Source organism: Petaurus breviceps, unplaced genomic scaffold, assembly GCF_028583685.1.
Source record: "Petaurus breviceps papuanus isolate PSGF00001 unplaced genomic scaffold, PetGlider_PUasm1.0 90845, whole genome shotgun sequence".
Classification (NCBI taxonomy): domain Eukaryota; kingdom Metazoa; phylum Chordata; class Mammalia; order Diprotodontia; family Petauridae; genus Petaurus; species Petaurus breviceps.
This window is the reverse complement of record NW_027187359.1, coordinates 14593195-14605579: the sequence shown is the minus strand read 5'-3', so window position 1 is coordinate 14605579 and position 12385 is coordinate 14593195.

Sequence of the window (12385 nt, the reverse complement as noted above, 5' to 3'; positions counted from 1 at the left end):
TAAATGGATGATGGTATGTTTTGATCAACCTCAAATGGAGATGGGGAGGGGGAAAAACAAACTGGTTTTGTGAAAATATCCCTTTTCTCCATTATTGGCACGCTCATTCAACTTTTATCTTTATATTCCAGTAGGTTATTTTGCTCTCACTGTTTAACAATAACAACAACAACTAAACCCACAAAAAAAATTCTTGCATACCTTGTTTGGATAATTTCAATGGTTTTCTTTTATCATTGTAAAACCAAGGAGGATTATATAACTTTTTTATTTTTTTATTTTTGGAGGAGGGGAAGGCAGGGCAATTGGGGTTGTGACTTGCCCAACATGTCAGGAGGCTAGTTTTTCTGTTAAGTGCCTGAGGCCACATTTGAACTCAGGTGCTCCTGACTCCAGGGCCAGTGCTCTATTCACTGCGCCACCTAGCTGCCCCCCCTATATAACTTTTTTATATGCAGCTGTTATAATTAGGGCAATCTCTGTCTCTCAGGAGGGATAAACTACTATAAAGAAATTGATCCTAGATAGTTTTTCCCTTGAAGTCAAACATCTTGTTGTTTAAAAAAATTTTTTTAACATAAAATTAAGTGGGTTTTTTTTGGGGGGAGGGTGCCTTCTGCAAAGTGTAGCTAGTGGGTGGGGTGGGTGGATTGCTCAGAGAGGAGTAGTATTTTTGGTATGAGAACTGCCAAGCTCTTTTCAGGGCTGCTCATCACCTTTGGTGTCCACCTGCCAACCATCTCTCACGTGTGGCTCCAAAAGAAACTGGAGCATGCACACTGGCCACACCCCCATAAAACCGTCTTAGCAGATGGGCTAAACAGAGTTGAGAGTAACTGATAGATGGGTAAGTTGGAGGGGTGTTTACCCCAACCATGTGAATATTTCCCTGACAGAATAGTAGCTGGGAGCATTTTTGTTTCAACAGGATATGAAGGCGGTAGAAACAGGAATCATGGAGCACTCAGAACTTCCACAGACACCCAAGATGCCACCATCATCCACTGCATCCAGAGCCATTGCCGGTCATCTTAACTTTTGACTTGCCACTGGACTCTGATCACTGTGGAAGAGAGAATGAGGCTGACAACTTCCCTCAACTGTGCCTCACTTAAATCAGATTTATTTGGGAGTGAAAAGGCATTACTCATACTTTTACTATTTTATTATTTTACTATTCAATTATTTTATTATTTACTATTTTGCTCTTACTATTTTATAATCTTGCTATTTTACCTACCTCTACATTCTGTGGTAATGGCTAATGATAAAGCAGCAGGTACAGATACACTTAGGGCTGCAGTCACATCAGTAGCGCACACTCAGGGCAAGTCATAGGGTCATCTTTCAGGGCTGAAGCAGCAGTGGGATTCAATAGTCCCCTAGGTATCTGAGCAGCCTCCTTAAGGACCACACTGTTCACCTCCTGGTGTGAGGAAGGGGCTAGAAATTGTCTGGTTCACCTAACTCTGGCCTGCTTACTAAGACAGGTGGGGAACTCACCCTGTGACCAAAACACGAAAACATGTACAAAAACTTTTGCAAAGATGATTCCACTCATCACTGGTACATGGAAGGTGGCACACTTATTGACAACAAGAAATCCAGTAGACCTGAAAGACAAATAATCCTTTTTGCTAGAGAATTTGGCACATAGCAGCCCTGAGTGAAACAAGGCTGGTAAATGAAGGCCAGCTTACTGAGACTGAGCTAGATACACATTTTTCTGTAGTGGCCACAGTGATGGGGAACATCTTGAAATTGGTATAGAATTTATAATCAAATCTAATTTAGTCAAAGAGCTTGCATGCTTCCCAAAAGGAGTGAATGACAGGCTTATTATAACAATGTGATTGCCACTTATAGGAAAGTGCCATGCCACCATCATTGGTACATATACTTCTGTATGATGAATCCTGATAAAGTCAAAGAAAAATTTTATGAAGACATGGATTCCTTCATAATTAATGTGCTAAAAGAAGATAAGCTTATAATTCCAGGTGACTTTAACACCAGAGTAGGCACAAACTATTAGATATGGCAGGGAGTCCTTGGGAGAAGCGAGTCAGAAACAGCAACATTAATGGTCATTTAGTATTGAAGACTTATGCATCTCATGACTTTCTCATTGCCAACACTTTTCTTTTACTAAGAGCTATAAAATTTCAACGATGCACCTTTGCAGCAAACATTGGCATTTAATAGACTATGTCATTATAAGGAGAAGAGACAGAGAGGATGTGAGTAACAAATGCAATGTGTGGTGTAAAGTGCTTTACTAATCATAGACTTATTCTCTCCAAGCTAAACATTCACACTGAACAAAACAGTGGCCCCAAGGCATGACAACTATGAGAATACTCAACATCAACAGATTAGAATACTTCTTCATGTTACTGACTTGTAGAGAAAGCTAAGGTAACACATTGTTGGTAACAATGGAACAGAAAGGAGAGGGCAGCTTTCAGAGATTTGGTGTACAGCATTGCATTTACTCAGTTGGATCAGAATACTTGTGAGCATCAGGATGGTTTGATGAAAATGATGGGGAAATTCAGAATCTACTAAATGAAAAATAAGAACTCTACAGGGTCTACTAGCAGAATAGTTTGTCCAGCTCTAAAAAGGCAATGTTCAACTCCATCAAAAGTAAAGTGCAGGCAAAACTTAGAGAGATGAAGGATTCTTGGATTAGTAAGAAGGCAAATGAAATTCAGTTTTATGCTGATAGTAACAATCCAAAGTGTTTTTACAATGCTCTGAAGACTATTCATGGGCCAAAGATTTTTGGTGCATCTCAGCTACTCAGTGCTGATGGAGCTACATTGATCAGTGATAAAGATATGATCCTGGAAAGATGGGCTGAACACTTACATAGTATTCTCAACAGACCATCATTAATCAATGCTGAAGCCAGTGACCGTTTACTTCAGGTTGAAGTCAATCCCTCTCTAGCTGAACTTCCAACTGAAGAAGAGATTTTAAATGCCATTAGTCTCCTCTGGTGTGGTAAAGCAGCTGGTTCTGATTCCGTACCAGTACAGATCTACACTGAAAAAGCTACAAGCCAAGACTAAAGTAAAGGTAGAGTTGGTGCATGACTTTGTTCGCAGATGATTGTACATTCTATGCAACCTCTGAGTCTAAGATGCAACAAAGTCAATTCTGTGCTACTTGTGCTAATTTTGGCCTGACAACACCAAAAAAACACGTTCTCCATCAACCAGCATGGCACCATACATGGAACTATTAGTTATAGCAAATGGAGAAATTTTGAATGCTGTGTATAAGTTCACTTACCTTGATGGTACATTTCTCAGAGATGGATACATAGAGGATGAGGTTAATACATACATTGTTAGAGCTAAATCAGTGTTTGGGAAACTCTGAAAGAATGTGTGAGAGAGAAGGGGTATTAGGCTACCTGCAAAACTGAAGATCACTGACCTCATTTTATTCCTGTGAAAACTGGACAGTCTACCAGTGCCATGCCAGGAAACTGAATTGCTTTTATTTGTTTTTTGCTTTTTTTGGAGGGGGAAGGGCAGGGCATTTGGGTTTAAATGACTTGCCCAAGGTCACACTGCTAGTAAGTGTTAAGTGTCTGAGGTCAGATTTGAACTCAGGTCCTCCTGACTCCAGAGCCAGTGCCCTCCTCACTGTACCAACTAGCCACCCCTAAATTGCTTTTATTTGAATTGTTTTAGGAAAATTCTAAAGACTACCTGGAAAAATAAGGTATCAGACACAGAAGTTCTCTCTTGAGTTGAACTGCCAAGAATTCAAACTCTACTATAAAGGGTGCAACCCCCATGGACTATCCACATTGTTCAAATGTCAAACATATGCTTGGGTAAAAGACTATTTTACAGAGAACTCACATGGAGATTAGAAGAAGCAATACAAGGATATTTGCCAGGTCTCTCTGAAGAACTTTGGTAGACACTGGCACAGGACTGTCCAGCATGGCATGCCCACATCAAAGAAGGATCTGTGCCCTATAAGCAAAGCAGGATATCAGTAGCTCAAAGACACATGAGATACACAAATTTAGAAACATCTCCAACCCAAATGTTCAAACAAACTATATGTGCCCAATCTTTTGCAGAGCCTTCTGAGCTCCTAGCAGGTCTTTTAACTTAGTGGTGAAATGAATAGAGTTCCGGATCTGAAGTTAGGAAGACTCATCTTCCTGAGTTGAAATCTGACCTCAGACACTTACTAGCAAAAGAACTTCCAGGAGTTATGTCACCCTCTCCCAACCCCCCTTACCACATGCATTCTCTAAATTTGAGCCCCCTTGTGAGAGAGTATACACCACCACCACCCCAGTTTTAGGAGGATGTTGTACCTGTTGTAATTACTATATCACCTTAGAAAATATCTGTTTCTAAAAGCTAATTAGGTATGGCTAACTAATTGATATCAATTGATAATAATGATAATAGCTAACACTTATATAGCACTTACTATGTGCTAAGTACTGTGTTAAATATTTTACAATGATCATATTCTCGTAACAACCCTGGGAGGTAGGTGCTATTATTATAATACTCGGTTTACAGATGATGAAACTGAGGCAATCAGAAGTTAAGTGACTTGCCCAAGGTCACACAGCTGGTAGGTTTCTGAGGCTAGATTTTAATTCAGTTCTTCCTAACTCCAGGTCTGGCACTGTATTTACTGTGCCACTCAGGAAAATCTACTTGTGGGGTACTCATGAATTAGAATACTAGAAAAAATTACCTCAATCTACTCCTGAGAGGAGAATCTGCTAGTCTGAATATGAGTTGGGAGACTGAGCTCTATAGCATGTGATAATAATGCCTTTTGTCTTTAAATTATAGTACATATCATGAATCATACCTTTTGATAAAAAAAACGACAAAACATCCTATGTCAGAGACCATATCAGATGTCAATGATGATGTATCTTACTGGTCCCCCTCCTCTCTACTGTAAGGGAGGTATGTTTCTTTTTTTTTAATTTATTTATTTGCTTTTAATTTACAACACTCAGTTCTACAATTCCCTGAGTTTCAAATTTTCTCCCCCTCTCTCTCCTCCTCCCTATCCCCCATGGCGGCATGCAATCGAATACAGGTTCTACCAATACCTTCACATTAAACATTAGTCAAGTTGTTAAAAAGGATTGTAACCAATGGAATGAGCAATGAGAAAGAAGGGACAAAACAGAACAAAACACAAAAGAGAGACAGCAAGTAGTTGAGGAGGAATGTTTCATCTTCTCCACCAGGTCTTCAGTGGTTATTTTGTTACTCGGAGTTCAACTGCCTTTTAGTGATTTGTTTGTTTACATTGTTGTAGTCACTATGTACATTGTTTTAATGAAATAATTAATTTAAAAATTAACTTTTGAATCCAAAGTCTAGCTATTCTTTAAGACACCTCAAATTATTCCCACCTCTTTCCACAAAGATTTCTCACTTAATTCTTCTTTTATCTAGGTTGTTTAAATTTTTATTTCTTGCTTTTTGGAGGGGGAAGGGCAGGGCAATTGGGGTTAAATGACTTGCCCAAGTCACACAGCTAGTAAGTGTTAAGTGCCTGAGGCCGAATTTGAACTCAGGTCCTCCTGACTCCAGGGCCCGCAGGTGCTCTATTCACTGTGCCACCTAGCTGCCCCACTTTATTCTTCTTTTTATGAATTCCTTTAGGATTTGTGCTCTATATGTCATTTAGCAAATAATGATATTAATTAGTTAAGTATTTAGATTAATTTTTTAAAAAAATTTAACTGTTTAAATAGCCTTTCTTCCAAAATAGATTAAAACATGTCATGTCAACAACAAGGAGCTGTAGTTTAGATTTAAGTTTTTTTTTTAAGATGTATATAATTATTTATTATATTAAGAAAACATTCCCATTCAAGGGCAGGAGACAAGGAGAGGCAATATATACTTTTGTAATTATTAAAGAAATACATTTAAACAAAACTGAAGGTATCTCCTACTGAAGGACAAAAAATAGTTACAACAGTGGATGAGAACATCTGCTTTACTGTGTCCATGAATGATTTGTTTTATTTCTCCTTCAATAGTAGTCAGGGATTTCCCACTTCAAGGTCACCAGGTGGTTAAGGGACTAGCTCATCAAAATGTCAAGAAATGACTGTGGTTCTTATTCCCTGCCCCCCCCTCCCAGCCCAACTCTCCCCCAAGTTCACCACCTTGGGAGTTACCCTTGATTTCCCTCTAGCCTTTCGCATCTAGCACTAAGCCCAGTGCCGAGCATACAGCAGATGTTTAATAAATGATCGATTGATAGCCAATCAATCTGCTGAGCCCATCTCCACAGTATCTCTCGCATCTCTTCCCAGTGCTGTTGCCATTACAGGCTGTTAGGTTGTATACACCTCTCTCTGTGACTACACATAACATGCCAACACTGTCCATGGGATTTTCTTAGCAAAGACACTGGAGTGGTTTGCCATTTCCTTCCCCAGTGGATTAAGGCAGAGGTTAAGTAACTTACCCAGTCACACAATGTCTGAGGATGAATTTGAATAGATTTAAGTTCTAATATAGTTTCTTATGCATAGTAGGTACTCAAACTTATGTTGATAGCTTAAAAATCCAAGTCAATTTTTTTTTTTAAGCAATCAGGGTTAAGTAACTTGCTCAAGGTTACATGGCCAGTTATTTCTGGGTGTGGTGCTGAGTATCTGAGCCCAGATTTGATCCCCAGGTCATCTCAACACTGGAGCCAGTGCTCTTACTCGCTGAGCCACCTGGCCGCCCCTTTCCAAGTCAATTTAAAAGTTAGTTTCTAAGTAGCTACTATGTATAAAGCCCAATTCTAAGTGATGAGTATTTAAAGATGAAAAACAAAAACAATGCAGTCCTTATCTTCATGGTGCTTATACTCTAATGGATAAGGATGGAAAGGGGATAGAACATGTAAAGAAATAAATGGAATTCAAGGTAGAATGTGATAAGGGCAAAGGACAAATCCAGTAAAGTGCTTTAAAAATTGTGAAAGAAGAGGACTAGAGGTTATAACTCTATAGAGTAAATGCCTAACAAACATTCTTAAAGATTTATGAGATTATGAAAAATTAAGAAGAAATGAGAGGCATACCCAGAATTAAGAAAATAAAGGAAAAGACAAAAGGAATTTGTGGTGAAGAGGTTGAGGAGACAGAAAGGAGTCTTCCCTAAAGTTTTGAGCACAGAATAAAAGTAAAATCCTTTGTCTAATAAAGAAAGGGGGGAAAGGCACAGGCAATACTGAGACAATTAAGGTTTAGAAATTATTTTTTACTTCTTACCTGAATTACAGAAAAAGAGGAAATAGGGAAAGGGGGAAATAACTATACATAAAAATAAAGTTAAATTTGAATCTATGATTCAAATCAATTACTGATAAAATTGTGGAAATTAATGAGGGCATATATCATTGCAATTATTTGAATAAATTCTGATCATCAGGGTGAAGAGTCTTCAATAAAAGTCCTGCTGTGATACTTCATTGTGGCATGGACAATACTCTGGGCTCCTAAAGGATATGATAATGGAATAGAAGCTCTAGAAGGTCCTTCCAATCAATCAGTAAGCATTTATTAAATGCCATTTATGAGCCAGACACTGTGCTAGGTTCTGAGGATATCAAGACAAAAATATAATAGTCTCTGACCTCCAGAAGCTTTTATTTCTTCAGGGAAAACAATATATACATAAATAAATATAGCACTCCTCAGGACTGCTTCTAACTTAAGCTCATATGTTGGGTCCCTTAGAGGATGATTACCTGAGGTTCAAGCCACTTTGTGAGTCTGCACTCTGTAATGGGAATGTAAATTTAAATATCTTCCCTGCCCCTAAGCTAAAGTGCACCTGGAGCCTGGGGTAGGAGGCTTGTTTTTCAGTAGATACTTTTTGATTGGCCAGTGGGTCCAAAAGGTTGTTACATTCTTTGAGCCAGGAGAAGGCTATATAAGCCCTGATGTGAGGCTTTGTTTTGGGGCTCACTTTGAGAAGTGTTCTGTGGTTTGATCAGATGAAACTCTGGAAAGCCATTGTCCAGAGCCCCCCAGCTTTGAAACCCAGATGTTGTTTGGTATGGATGTAATGGTTGGACAGTTTGGAAACTGTCTATTTGATCTGTTTCTGTCTTGATAATTCTGTCTGTATATTCTGAAGTTCGGGGTGCTGACCTTTTTCCCCTGAACTAGGTGAACGATACATGTTTGACTGATTAAAGTAAGCTTGTTAACCCATTTTGAGTTGCTTTCCTTTATCAAAGCAGATCCAAGAACCTGTGTTGGCAGCAAACCCTGAGGACGCTTGGGGTGCTTGCTGCTACACACTCCCAAAACATTAGCTCACAAGCCCCCACTGCTATATTTATTGTTTATAGCCAGCCAGTTGACACAATTAGATCAAAACAAAAGAATTTAGGAAAATTATATAGCTTGAGCAATAGAAACATTGTCCCCATAAATCTGGCATGCGCTCTCCCAAAATCACACATAGCACCTCTGGGAAGAGTATGCATGAACAAAGAATATAATGGTAGAGAAATACATACTTAACAGTATACATGTAGCCAAGGCAATTAATTCATGGTCCTAGTGGGAAGAGAATTTTGTTATTCCATGTGGGACTCCCAAACTATTTCACCAGGTTTCAGGTCCTCTGTGGCTCACTATTCACTTAAAATAATAGCATATGATCCCCTATTGTTGGGCTCACTTTTTTTGTAGTCAGCCAGAGGATACAATTAGTTGAAAGTAAAGGCAGTAAATGAAATAATGTAATAAGAAGGATTGCAATAAAACATTTACCTATTAACCTAGGGCACAGCCTCCTACAAATATGTACACTATCACTTGGGAGAGTAAGCATGAATGAGGAATGAGCTCATACTTGAGAAGTTCATATGTGGGATCCACGTGAAGGAGCAATTCACATCTCCAGTACTAAAGGACTAATATCTTCTGGAGATATTATTGTCCAGCTTTCCCCAGGCCTGCTCCTACTGGGTATGGCATCTCTGGTAGACATTTTATTCCACTAGACTCTGCTGATCAATCTTCACAATCCTCACTGGTCTCATGATAACCTCTGAATCATCTCTTTTTGTTCATAGCTTGGCTGCTTGTCTAATCTCAGTTGAGAGTTGCTCTGGTAGCTTCTGGCTACTAGGCTTCTGGATTCACCTCTCTTTTCAATTTTTTTTTTAAATCAGACTTGCTATTTCATTGGTGTAGGGAACTCCCTGATAAAGAACTCCCATTACCAATGTAGATCAGCACTATCTCTGAAATGTATAGTTTTAGAGATATGCCTGGGGCACTGAGAGGTTAATCCATTCACTCAGGGTCACAGAACCATGGCCCATCTCTTCAGGGTCACCCAAGTCTTCTCAGCTTCAGTCTACCAAGGTATAATGATGAGAAACTTTCCCCGAGAAGCATAGGCCATCAGCTCTTTGGTCATATGCCCACAATGCTCAGTTAACAAAAGCCTGGAAAAATGCTCCCAGGCTAAAACTAGGTCTTTCCTTTTTAATTTCTCCATTGGGGGCAGTTAGGTGGCACAGTGAATAGAGATTTGGCCCTGGAGTCAGGGTTCAAATGTGACCTCAGACACTTGACACTTAACCAGCTATGTAACTTTGGGCAAGTCACTTAACCCCAATTGCCTTGCCTTCCCCCTCCAAACAAAAAGCAAAACAAAACAAAAAACTTCTCTATGGAAGCTGAGTATCTAAAATCTTTTATTACTGATACTTATCTATCTTATGGTCAAATATTCACAAAATCCTTAGCATGTAAATGAATTTAAAACAAAGTAAGGTAAGGGGCAAAGCTCTCTAGCCACCTAATCCACATACCTGTCTTTATTTCTGCATATTAGTCAGCATCATAGCCTGATTGTCAGGTGTTGTATTTTGGCCTAAAGAAAAACCTCAATTTCCCTACATTTTTGAACTGGCTTGTGATCTTGTCATTCAATAAAAAAATGTTCCCTCCAAAGTTGCCAACAATCTCTTAAATGACAATTCAGATGGACTTTTTTCAGTTCTCATCTTTCTTAACTGTTGCATAACATTTGACACTGTTGACAATCCTTTTCTCCTGGACACTCTGTCCTCTTTGGATTCTTGTGACATTATTCTCTTTTGGCTCTCCCCAAACATAACTGATTACTCTTTCCCAGACTCCTTTGCTATGTCATCATTTCTATTGTGCCATCTGTGTGTTGGTGGCCCAAGATAGTACTGGGCCCTTTTCTTTTCTCTTTCTATATACCCTATCTTAGTAACCTCTTCAGCTCCCATGAGTTCAATTATTGTCTCTATGATATGACTCCTAGATAATAATAATAACCATTATTATTATAGCTAACATTTACATAGCACTTACCATGTACCAAACATCGTACTGAGTTTGGTAGTACTTACAAGTATTATCTCATTTGATTCTCACAATAAGCCCACAAAGTTGGTGCTCTTATTATCCCCATTTTGCAGATGGGGAAACAGACAAACAGAAGTTAAGTGACTTGCCTAGGGTCACACAACTAATAAATATATGAGGCCAGATATGAATGCAGATCTTGCTGACTTCAGATCCAACACTCTATCCACTGAGACATCTTTCTGAATGTCCAGCTGTATTTTCTTTGCAGATATCATCCCACATTATCATTATTTATTGGATATTTTCAAATATATGTCTCATACATATTTAAAACTAAACATGACTAAAACATAACTCCATTAGTTTAGTTTCCTTGCTAATCTACTTCTTCCAAACCTCCCTATTTCTGCCAAAGCTGCTATTAGCTTTCTAGTCACCCAGGTTCATAAACTTGTAATAATCTTTTACTCCTTGCTCTCTCTCCACTTATTTAGTCATTTACCAAATTTTATCAATCCTACCTCCAAATATCTCTCATGATGAGACTTTTTCCTTACTTACATGGCCATAACCCTAGTTCGGGCCCTCATCAACTCTCACATTCTAATTGTTTTCTTTAACTCATCTCTCCCCTCTCCAATCCATCTTTCATACCACTTCCAAAGAGATCTCTCTGAAGCACATATGTGACCATGTTACTCCCTTGTTCAATAAACTCCATTGGCTCCCTATTATTCTAGAATAAAATACAAACTTAAACCCATTTATATCCTGTTTCCAATCTACCATTCAGATCACTATATGTGATTCCATTTAATGTGCTCTATAGCCCAAACTGCCCTTTTTGTCCTTATCTTGTCTCCTATCTCTGCCTTTTCACTGACTGTCTTGCCCTCCTAGAATATACTCCCTCCTCACTTCTGCCTCTGAGAATCCCTGATTCCTTTCACAATTCAACTCACAGACCACATACTACAGAAACCCCTTCCTAATCCCCTTGTTGCTTGTGTTTCCCTACCCAAACTATCTCTTATTTATTAACACCTATTTTGTATGGTGTTATCTTGCATGTGACTATAAGTGAATATGTTGTTATCTCCTGTAAGATATAATTCCTTGAGTGCAGGGATTATTTCATGTATATGTTTCCTCAGCACCTAGCATGGTATAAGGCACATACTCAATACTAAATAAGTTTGTGTTGATTGACTAATTGATTAATGGTACCAGGTTACCATCAGGAGTTCTATAATCTAGATAAGACAAAGTACTTAATCAAGCTTCAACTTTGCATCATGTTTTATATTCTATGAGTCATTTTTGAAGTGATTTGATTTTTTTTTGTTGGATTAATAGTCATTTTATTTCCTTTTAGCTTTAGGAGACTAGTGAGGTTTGCCTAAAAGTCAAGTCAAGTCAATAAGCATTTATTAAGTACCTGTTATGTACTAGGCCCTGTACTAAACTCTGGGAATGCAAAAAAAGGCAAAAACCAGACCCTGCTCTGAAGGAGCTCACAGTCTAATAAGGGAAGCAACATGCAAACAACTATATAGTCAATGGTTATATAACTAATAAATAGGCTTTTACTAATCACCTATTATGTGCCAGGTACTGTTAAGGGATGGGGATACAAAAAGAGGCAAAAATAGTTCCTGCACTCAAGGAGTTCACAGTCCAATATGGTAGATAGCAAGTAAGTAAATGAGTACAAATAATCTATATCCAGAATAGAAATGAAATAACTAATAGAGGGAAGGTATTAGAATTAAGAGGAGTTCTGAAAGGCTTCCTGGAATAAATGGGATTTTAGTAGGGACTTGAAGGAATCCAGAGAAGCTAGTTGGCAGAGATTAGGAGGGAAAGCATCCCAGTCATGGGGAATTGGCAGAGGAAATGCCCAGAGCTAAGAGACAGAGCTCAAGGGACTGTTGCAGATGCAGCAAGGAGTCCAGTGTTACTAGATCCCAGAGTCCATGGAGGAGATTAAGGGGCAAG